This window comes from Tribolium castaneum, chromosome 7 (genome assembly GCF_031307605.1).
Source record: "Tribolium castaneum strain GA2 chromosome 7, icTriCast1.1, whole genome shotgun sequence".
Taxonomy (NCBI): domain Eukaryota; kingdom Metazoa; phylum Arthropoda; class Insecta; order Coleoptera; family Tenebrionidae; genus Tribolium; species Tribolium castaneum.
In genome coordinates this window covers 2002249-2014238 of record NC_087400.1, presented here as the reverse complement: position 1 = coordinate 2014238, position 11990 = coordinate 2002249, and the positions used below count along the sequence as shown (strand labels likewise).

At 33.8% G+C, this 11990-nt stretch overlaps 1 non-coding gene across 1 annotated transcript; it reads left to right on the top strand.

The window, feature by feature from the left end:
- The first annotated feature begins 11029 nt into the window (after positions 1–11029).
- On the top strand, positions 11030–11990 carry LOC103314536 (uncharacterized). The gene is made up of 3 exons (XR_010334867.1): positions 11030–11185; positions 11238–11434; positions 11484–11990. It is a non-coding gene; the product is annotated as an uncharacterized LOC103314536 (transcript).

Below are 11990 nucleotides of genomic sequence, written 5' to 3'. Positions count from 1 at the left end.
GCCACAATCGGTGTAATTTTATTTGATAAAATTTCAAGATAAAATAATACTTACCTCCCGAGTTGCATATTATTTTTTTCCTATTTAAAGGGAAGGGGGTCAAAAAACGCAAATAGTTATCATAAATATAATTTTAGGTGGTATTTAACCACATAGCATTGCATTTTCACGTAAATTACGTAATTATGCAAAATTTCAATTCATTGGGACAACCGGAACCCTTTCAAATTTGGCTCCACAAATATGAAACAGACAGACAGACAACAAAGCAAGTTAAAGAAAAGTTTTTAAAAAACTGAGCATGTATTTAAAAGTGTTAGTGCAAAATATTTTATTGCAATTTTGAAGGTAACCAAAAGTTACGATAAAAGTCGGATTTTGCAGTATAGTTTTATTTTAGTTGGTCACTCTGTATGAGTAGGGGAAAGTGGGGTATAGTATGCTCATAACAACAGAAGTAAAATATCTCCACGAGAATTTTTACAGAAATAAATCGTTTTAGATCCAGAAGATAATCGTAATTCTTTATTTTCTGTTTCACCATATTTTTGTCGTCCTATTCCAAAAAATACCAAACATAAAACATGCAGCAATAAACGTAGTTTTAAAGACAATCACGAAAAAAAAGACACGAAAAGTACAAGCCATTCAAACAGGGGATTATTCTTATTTGAAAAAAATAGAACATGTATTCAAAAATGTTAGTGCAAAATCTTTTAAAGTAACCAAAAGTTTACGAAGTTGGATTTTATAGTATAGTTTTATAATCAGTTGGTCACTCTATATGAATATGGGAAAACACGAAAAATACAAGCGGATAAAATAAAATTAGCTAAAAAATCTGCATCTCACTATTAGTAAATTATTACTTATTAATAAAAATACAATGAGTAGCTTGGCTAGGTGTAGATTGCGTCAATTTCTCAGTTTCTTAACCTCTGCTGTTGAATTACTTAACAGGAATTATTTCCATCACATGCTACAATTATTCGAAAACACTCAGTAGCACAATGAGAGTTTTTCAAGTGTCATGTAATACCATAATTACAGTTTATGCTCCTAGTTATTTACCCACAATTTAACTTTGGTCAAAAAACGCATTTTTCCTTAAGTGTTGTAAAATGGGCTTTTAGCGAACCCAGTCATGAGTGTAACTGTCAAAACCCCTATATTATCCAAAGGTAAAGTGTTTACTTATAAAGTGCAACAACATCCTTCCTGTATTGTTCAAATGATAGACCAGAAAATAGAGTTATCAAGAATCAGTTCTGATCGTTTCTGCGAAAAGCTTTCCCACTTTTAACAGTTACAGCAGTGACGACTGTTTTCACATCAGTCCTTCAAGCATGAAACGTCAGCTGAAATCTCGCCATGAAAGTAAATATAGCCTGCCAGAGTAATTATGTACATACAGTGTGACCACGAAATCTTTCGATCAAGTGGGACTTGTTACTAGTATTTTTGTTGGCATATCTGGAGGAGTCTCCGAGGAATTGGCGGAGCTGGTGGAGCGTGTAAGTACCGCTAACGACCAATGAAGCCGTCTATAGCGACACAGCGTCTCCCCACTAACCAATCCGATCATCCTCACCCAGACTACCTGACGTTCGTATGCCCGCCCATGAAATTAAGCACGGACTCATTTCGTTAACGATAATTCCACAGCCGACTTCGATAACGACCGACAAAGCGAAACAGATGAATGTACGACGGCGTTTTGATTTTTTTGCGAATTTTACGACTTGATGGGTTGGGCAATTATTTAACCAATCAATGTGTAATCAGACTTGATTTTCGGGGCCATACAGGGTGGGGCACCTAAATCCGCAATTAAAATTATGGGGTTTCTAATAATGCTAGTGATCTGAAAATTTGTTTACAACCATAATACGTTAAGTCCTGTTCGATAAAAATATTTTCAACATTATATGTTTATTTGTTGAATAATTTTTGCCTTGAATTAGCTGCGTTATTGAGTTTTTTCCGCTTGCAGTCGCGTAATTACCTCGTTGTTAAAAACGCGATTTAATAAAATAGCGATCATCATTAGTAGATTACCATTTGTCATTACTCAAACAATAATGGATCCCATCTCGCGGCCATTCTCGGCCAAGTCATTTAATGACACCGCGAACATCGTAAACAGTGCAATTTCCTGTTGAAAAGTGAGCAAACAATGTTGATCTACTTGTAGCCAATTACACGTCAAGCCATAAACCAAGTGGTTGTCAATATGTGATGAGATATTTTCCCTCATTGGTGGGCAGGTACCTAATATAAAATTTTATTGTCGTGGAATGATTTGTTTTCGAAGCGACTAATGGTCGAAACTGCAGCGCATTACGGACGTTTCCCCGACTGCGGAAACTTTTATGCATGGACCATAAAGCGAATGAATGCTAATAGCATTATCTATACCCTGCTTCCTATAATAATAAAAATCCCCAGCGCGTCCTCTGACTGAATCATCGGGCTTTGGACCGCTTAGTGGGCTACGATTTAAATTGCAGAGAGCACTAGATGGGATCGAGCCAATAGACACCGAGTAGAATAAAATTATCAAATGAAAATGTAAATAATTATATTTCTATCCAAGTACACATAAAAAAAATTTTTTACAATTTTTTGGACAGAACATTAACTACCATTTTTTATTTTATTAATACAGTCGAACTTCGACAACTCGAATAGATAGTTGCCAGCAAAATACAGGCTGATCCAAAGAAACTGTTCTGGTAAAGACACTCACCTCATAATAGTATATTATTATACAGGGTGAGTCATTCATACGTGCGTGCTAGATTGTACCTACACTGTCAAAGATATCGAAATGAATCAAATGACACTGCAAATGGGAAGTCAAAGTGCACGTTCTAAAATTATTTTGCCCTATACAGGGTGTTTCATTTTTACAGTACAGCCTTTAACTTAGTTTTTTTAATGGCACCCCCTGTATATTTGTACATGTTTAAATGTGCACTTTTTAGGCTTTATAAATCAGTTTAGTTTTTGCAATTTGCTTTAACCATTCTGAAGTTATTTAATTTTTTCTACAATTTTGTGCACATAATTAAAAAATCGCAGTGTGCTAGGTTTTCAAGATATTGAGTTGGGATTTTGTCTGTGTGTAAACAACTGTCGGGGGTATCTTTCAGTGACAAGACTGTCCATTTGCAGTGTGGCATTACAATGCTGTGACACATTCATTTTGGTAAACTTTGAAAGACCATAACTTGATTTTTTCAAATAGCACCCTCTATATTTTATTACTGAGTATTATTCAGCATCTTATTTTACATCTTTTTTACTTCTTAATTTTTTTCCAAAAGTTGATAGTTTCGGAGAACTCGGTTTTTCTGAAAAATGTATATAAATTTCCTTGGATAAAAACGTAGTGTGCCATGTAAAACAATACATTCTGACATAACAACATTAGACTGGCGTTTTTTGTACGTGACGTTTGATTTTGTTGTGAAAATGAAATTTTCATGCAAATTGCATACACATTTCATCGAGACATAAACTTTAATTTTGATAAAAAATCATTAAATAAAAATGAAAAAAACGACGGCATTACTAGAGAAAATATGCAAGAAAGAATTTAAAAAACTTTTTTTTAAATTGATCATGTCGCCTTAGAAGTGGTAAATTTTTAAAAATAATTGACCAATGTATTACTTTATTGCTTAAGAAAGCCGCCATTTTAAACAGTTTTGTAACTGCAAGTAATATGTTTTCGCTTTTGATTTGTTATGCCTCGGTTTTTTATTTTCTTATTTCTCCATTGTAAATTTCTGTCATTTTTATTTAATAATTTCTTGTCAAAATTTTATAAAAAATTATTTCTAGGTATGCACTTTACGCGAAAAATTCATTTTCACAATAAAATCATAACGTGACGTACTATAAATGCCATTTTGACATTAGTATGTCAAAACGTATTGTTTTTCATAGCACGCTACATTAGTATCCAAGAGATTTTGTGTGCATTTTTCAGAAAAACCGAATTATCTCCTTAACTATCAACTTGTGAAAAAAACTAAAGAGGTAAAAAAGATGTGAAATGAGACGCTGAATAATAATTAGTAATAAAATACAGGAGGAGCTATTTAAAAAAATCAAGTTATGGTCCTTCAAAATTTACCAAAATGAATGTATCACAGCAAGGTGATGCTACAATGCAAATGTATAGTTTTGTCACCAAAAGATACCTCCGACATTTGTTTACCTACGGACAAAATCCCAACTTGATATCCCAAAAACCAAGGGCACTGCGATTTTTTAATTAAGTGCCTGCAGACGCAGAAAATTGTAGAAAAAATTAAATAACTTCTGAACGGTTAAAGCAAATTGCAAAAACTAAACTGATTTATAAAGCCTAAAAAGTGCAAATTTAGATATGTACAAATATACAGAGGATGCCGTTTAAAAAAACTATGTTAAAGGCTGTACTATAAAAATAAAACACCCTGTAGAGGGCAAAATAATTTTAAAACGTACACTTTAATTGTGCCATTTAATTTATTTGACAGTTAGGAGTTTTATAAGACGTTGTTTTGTGGCACGAATGATTTTGGAGCACGACGCCGGAGTGCAGATAAAAATAATTGTTTTAATTGAAAAAAAAAACAAATATCTAGGGTAGATATAGCAAAGTGTATTAAAAGTACGAGTTGTCTTTTTAATTTTCCTCCGTCTGGTGTGAGCTCCCTCCCTCTTTATCCGAGGTGTCGCTAATTTGTACAAAGTGCAAATTTTCTCCGGCTCCAATTTGAAGCGTCGAAAACATCCGCCCTCCGCCACTTAGCGCCGTTTGAAGTCTCCGGGGCTCTCTTTTCAGTTCCAGACTAAGTAAGTTGCTTTAATATTTAATATACACATGCATATTTATGACGCCGAGTTTTTTAGTTGACGCGCGTAGGTATAAAAGTGACACTACAAGAGCATGCTAATGACTTATAAGCGACAAAAGCTCAAATGTGACGAGAGGGCGTTTTAAAGCAATTTCATCGAGTAATCACTTTTGCTTTGATTAAGCTTTTGGACGGCAGGCATTGGCATATACATAAATCACCCAAAATATGCCTCGCTCTCTCCTCTAAACGAGGATAAAACTTGAACAACTTCGATGGTAAACATATTACAGACCACTTCCCGTTTCTCATATTCAAATAACATAACTTTGGCAGCGACCTAAAAGGTCGAGAAAGGCTGAAAAGATAAATATGGATCGATTTGGACGGATTCACTGAGCAGCGGTATTGAAAGATACAATTTTTATGCTGAAAGGGGAGCCAAACCCCAACTACGACAAATTTAAACCGCACTTTACATACAGGGTGATCCAGCAAAAAAAGTACAAAAAAAAACAAAACATTTAGAAAATTGAGGATTTTTGTTTTAAGAATACGGAGGACTATAAGTTAGGAGACGAGATACAAAATCGCACCCAAAGATACAGTACCGCAGAGCAAAAATGAGGGCGCCTCGAGCGTCACCGTTTCGGGGCCAAATCGTTTTAAATTAATTTAAATTCAACTAGTTTACTAATTACTTGGAAAAAAATGCAGAAATGTTGAGCTTTGCATTCTCAACAGACTCAGAAAAACAGAGGACTAAAATTTTCATGAGAAACATGAGAAAAAAATTATTTAAGATTTCAAAACGCTGCGAATACGGTTAAAGATACAAGAAACATGTTCAGAAGAAAGTTGTAGAGAATTAAATTTGCTTTAAAAAAGTCAGCGAGACCATATCTTTATCTTCAACGGTTTAGGTTTTGGAGACGTTCAAAGAAGCTCAAGCGACGGATTTCCACCATTTTGCCGGTGGTCAAGTATGGGAAAGTGAATTTATACCCAAACCGTTAAAGATAGAAATATGATGTCGCGGACTTTTTTGTAGCAAATTTAATTCTCTACAACGTCGTTCCTTACACTTTTGTTATATCTTCAACCGTATTCCCAGCGTTTTGATAAATATGCAACGGTGCGCAAAGAATTAACCGTACTTTTATTAAACTATCTATTACATTTTTTGAAATAATCATAAAAAAAGATTCAACTTTGTAATTTTCATCGTAAATCACGTAGGCCTTGCAAAATAGAAACAAATAATAAAAATAACTCAGTCAGTTTACATACAGGTGACCTAGCAAAAAACCTTCTTCCCAAATTACCTACAAAGAACTATAACTTCAATTACAATTAAAAAAAAAAACATTTAGATAATTGAGGATTTTTGTTTTAAGAATACGGAGGACTATAAGTTAGGAGACGAGATACAAAACCGCACCCAAAGATACAGTACGGCAGAGCAAAAATGAGGGCGCTTCGAGCGTCACCGTTTCGGGGCCAAATCGTTTTAAATTAATTTAAATTCAACCAGTTCACTAATTACTTGGAAAAAAATGCAGAAATGTTGAGCTTTGCATTCTCAACAGACTCAGAAAAACGGAGGACTAAAATTTTCATGAGAAACTTGAGAAAAAAATTATTTAAGATTTAAAATTTGCGCTTCGTCCCGTATTTTTCAAAACGCTGCGAATACGGTTAAAGATACAAGAAAAATGTTCAGAAGAAAGTTGTAGAGAATTAAATTTGCTTTAAAAAAGTCAGCGAGACCATAACTTTATCTTCAACGGTTTAGGTTTTGGAGACGTTCAAAGAAGCTCAAGCGAAGGATTTCCACCATTTTGCCGGTGGTCAAGTATGGAAAAGTGAATTTATACCCAAACCGTTGAAGATAGAAATATGGTGTCGCGGACTTTTTTGTAGCAAATTTAATTCTCTACAACGTCGTTCCTTACACTTTTGTTATATCTTCAACCGTATTCCCAGCGTTTTGATAAATATGCAACGGTGCGCAAAGAATTAACCGTACTTTTATTAATCTATCTATTACATTTTTTGAAATAATCATAAAAAAAGATTTTACTTTGTAATTTTCATCGTAAATCACGTAGGCCTTGCAAAATAGTGACAAATAATGAAAATAACTCAGTCAGTTTACACACAGGGTGACCTAGCAAAAAACCTTCTTCCCAAATTACCTACAAAGAACTATAACTTCAATTACAATTACAAAAAAAAACATTTAGATAATTGAGGATTTTTGTTTTAAGAATACGGAGGACTATAAGTTAGGAGACGAGATACAAAATCGCACCCAAAGATACAGTATCGCAGAGCAAAAATGAGGGCGCTTCGAGCGTCACCGTTTCGGGGCCAAATCGTTTTAAATTAATTTAAATTCAACCAGTTCACTAATTACTTGGAAAAAAATGCAGAAATGTTGAGCTTTGCGCTCTCAACAGACTGAGAAAAACTGAAGACCAAAATTTTCATAAGAAACATGAGAAAAAAATTATTTAAGATTTAAAATTTGCCCTTCGACCCGTATTTTTCAAAACGCTGCGAATACGGTTAAAGATACAAGAAAAATGTTCAGAAGAAAGTTGTAGAAAATTAAATTTGCTTTAAAAAAGTCCACAAGACCATATATTTATCTTCAACGGTTTAGGTTTTGGAGACGTTCAAAGAAGCTCAAGCGACGAATTTCCACCATTTTGCCGATGGTCAAGTATGGGAAAGTGAATTTATACCCAAACCGTTGAAGATAGAAATATGGTGTCGCGAACTTTTTTGTAGCAAATTTAATTCTCTACAACTTTGTTCCTTACACTTTTTTTATATCTTCAACCGTATTCCCAGCGTTTTGATAAATATGCGACGGTGGGTAAAATAATCACAAAAAAAGATTTTTCTTTGTAATTTTCATCGTGAATCACGTAGGCCTTGCAAAATGGTCAATAAATAATTAAAGTAACTCCAAGCTTTCATTACTAAATGCTTGGATTCGAGAGAAAATGAGTGGAAACTGATGTGGTGTGTCTTATTACTCGCTCATTTTAATTAAATTGTGATTTTTTCCGCCAACGTTCGTCCAAAACTGTTTATTCAAGCCCAGAGTGCCGTCAGACGGCGCTTTTGTCTGACGATGATAAGCAAAAATGTACAAACGGTTCCTTTAAACTTTAAATAGACGTGTAAACACATATAAATCAATCTTCCATTCAGACTTTCCGTCATCAGCTCGCAAAATACAAGGGGCACTACAGCCCGAATACGCTTCAATTAATTTATGAATTTAAATTTCTCGAAATGATAAATTACACGCGCCCGTTTGAAATTCAAATAACTGTTTAAGCACAAAGGAATAACAATGGATTTAATGGAGTCCTAAAGCTCGCTTTGAACAAAATGGACATTTATTATGCAAAAATCGCCCCTCAAGACACAGCTTTTGTCCCAATCGTTTCTCTAGAATTTTGGAAGTTTTGGCGCCCGCTAGCACCACATATTGCATGCTCTGTTGGCATTCTATTGTAATTCGTAACGTATTTGTCATGATTTCCATTTAATATTTAATAATGTGTACTAATAATGACATGTTTGCTCTGTGGTAATCACCGGATGTACCGATCACAGCGTATGATTAAATTACCTAAATATCTACACCGCAGAACGGTACCAACTCTTCAACTCTTTTGTGGCAGTACTATACTGACTGTTATTGCATGCACGCAAATGATCACCTGCCGCACACACAATTTTTATTCAAAACATATGGAAAGGTCTGACTTGCCAACGATTGTTAAGGAATGAACTGAATTGTGAATTGAGGGGAGACAGCAGAGGAGATGAGCTGCAAAACTTCGATAATTAATAGCTTATTGCAACTTTTAAATGGCAATTTCCTGCAAACTAACCGGAACTGATCACACCCTGTATAATGCACTAGCAGTTGTAATTTTTGCACATTTCTGTGCAGTTGTTATTAATATTGTAGTTTACTCTCAAATAATGTGTGGTTGTTGTCGGTCTTTTAAGGTACAGTCACCCAAAATGAAAATGACGCTGCATAAACGAACCAGTCGGGATTTTGAAAAAAAGTCAAAAAACTTCTTTTTTGTTTAAATAATTAATGAACAAAATTTCATTTTTTCACAAAAAAGGTAAAAACAAAAATCTGGTAAAAAATTAGAGAATTGAAAAAAAAAGTGGAAGAAAATGTTTTCTCGCGCTAATTCGCCGACTTTTGAACTGAAAGTATTTGCGTTTTAGGTGAATTATTGCAATTACATAGTTTGTAATGTTGGTTTATTTAAAAAGTTTGTGTTAAAATATCTGCAAAAGACGATCAATTCCTGGGGCCTTGGTGGCCCAGTGGTATAAGCGCCACTTACGACGGGGGAGGTCGCGGGTTCGAACCCGGATCAGGGTAACAATTTTTCTATGAAAAAAAGTGTAGAAAAGGTAAGGAAACAACACGTAAGCAAAAATAAGAGACTGAGAGAACACAACGTATAAACGTAAAGCGGAGTATAAAACTGACAGAAATAGAAAATAATGCGGCAAAAGGTAAGTACGTAAAGGCGCTAAATTGTAAACGTAAGAGCACATCCTAATAAAGGGAAAATACCTCTTGTTTTGAGAGAAAAAAAGATGAACGTAAAGGTGAAACATAACTTCAAACTTTAGCATTGAATCTTTAGATGACTTACTTCTTAAATTATATAAAAATTGAACGAAAATATTTAATTTATCTCTAAAAATTTTTAATTAACTGAGTTTGTTTAGTAAAGTCCCGAAAAACTTTGTTAATAAAAATCATGGCCACTGCGAATTCAGTAGGCTTTGCGCACGTCTACTATTTTTGACTAGAAAATACACAAATTTGGTGATTTTTGGAGAAATTATGTCCATTTTCGGTCAAAAACGTGCTAAAAATCACAAAAAAGGTATAAACAATTTTAAAATTGTAGAATCAACTTATACGCCCGGTATCTTTTGATGAAATCTGGTGAAAAATTAGAGAATTAAATTGAAAAAAAATAGAAGAAAATGTTTTCTCGAGCTAATTCGCCGACTTTTGAACTGAAAGTATTTGCGTTTTAGGTGAATTAGTGCAATTATATAGTTTGTAATGTTGATTTATTTAAGAAGTTTGTGTTAAAATATCTGTAAAAGACGGTCAGTAGCTGGGGCCCGGTGGCCCAGTGGTATAAGCGCCACTTACAACGCGGGAGGTCGGGGTTCGAACCCGGATCAGGGTAACAATTTTTCTATGAAAAAAAGTGTAGAAAAGGTAAGGAAACAACACGTAAACAAAAATGAGAGATTGAGAAAACACATAGACGTATAAACGTAAAGCAAAGCATAAAACTAACAGATATAAGAAAATATTGCGACAAAAGGTAAAATACGTAAAGGTGCTAAATTGTAAACGTAATAGCACATCCTAATAAAAAGAAAATACCTTTTGTTTTGAGAGAAAAAGAGATGAACGTAAAGGTGAAACATAACTTCAAACTTTAGCGTTGAATCCTTAGATGACTTACTTCTTAAATTATAAAAAAATTGAACGAAAATATTCAATTTATCCCTAAAAATTTTTAGTTAACTGAGTTTGTTTAGTAAAGTCCCGAAAAACATTGTTAATAAAAATCATGGCCACTGCGAATCCAGTAGGCTTTGCCCACGTCCACTATTTTTGACTAGAAGATAAACAAATTTGGTGATTTTTGGAAAAATTATGTCCAATTTCAGTCAAAAACGTGCTGAAAAAAGACATAAATTCTATAATTTTCGATAAAACTTGCCAGGTTTACGTCTTCTTTTAGCGATTTCTATAAACTTAAACCTCAAAAATCAAGATTTTTGACTAAATGTTGTTTTTCTTCTAATTTTGATAAAATTTCGCTCAAAAACGAGTTAAATCGAAAAAAATAAGATTACTTTCCATCTATTCTGTAACTTTTAGGTGTATGTTTTTGTAAAAAAATAAAACAAGAAGAAAAGAAGACAAAAAAGTTAAACTTAGAAAAAAACAAAAACAATATTAAAAACATGTAAAAAAAACTGAGACAGATAACATTTATCAAATTGACCTTTCGTTACAAATTGATATTGCAATCAAAATTATTTTATAAATAAATGATGTTTTGGGTTTCCCCAAGTCCTGGTTTTATTGCTTCTTACAATGATCTGATACAAATACATCAAGAATATCTCAGTTATTTACCACAATTTCTCAAGTACGTACACAATGTTCCGGTTCAGTTTTCTATCGTTAATCTATCTCTTAAGTAACTACAGCCCCCAATATTTGTGTCTCCAAGAAAGTAAATAATTGTCTAATTAATTAACAAGTTGCTTATTTCGGCAATAAATTAGATTACTACTGGCGACAATACACCGGAGACGTGCCTAAAGATGCTGTAGTTGGGGGTCAAGACATCAACCACAAAAACATTTACATCGGGCAGGCTTACGTCCAAAACGAAGGTCTAATTGTAGCCCAAATTTTTCCGAAGATTAGAGAGGTTTATGCGCCTATTAACGGAATCAAAAAAATACAAAACCATATAAAGGTACAGTGGTTTTAACTCCTCGTTGCGGAAAATTATTTCACTTTTGTAGATACTTTGTGGACCTTACGAAAATTTTTATTGGGCTTCTGCCAATTCAAGTAAACTTCATTTACAACTGATTGGTCAACACGCTGTAATTGGGGGACATGAAGATGGGCATGGAGTTATAAACATTGGGAGGATAAGTTATGAAGGAGAAACGAAAATTGGAAAAATTAATTCCTTCAGAACAGAAACAGCTGCATTTTTTTTTAATAAAAATCAAAAAGAAGCATTTGTTAACTCTTACGAGATACTTTTGTACAGGGAAAATAGTTACGATATTGATGCTCGTAGTAAAACGGTCGCTGCGAGCAAATGAACAAACAACTGTACTATTTGAACGATTTTTAATAATATATAAGAGTTTGTCGTTATTTTCAGCAAAGTTTTTAAAATTTGTTCCATGAATTCGCTTGCAGAGAGCATTTCTTTAAGAGGTTCTCCGAAAATTTTCAAGGCGAGCTGGCTAGTTTAATTTGTGAAATCGTCAATAAACTCGCAACTCGTTAAATTA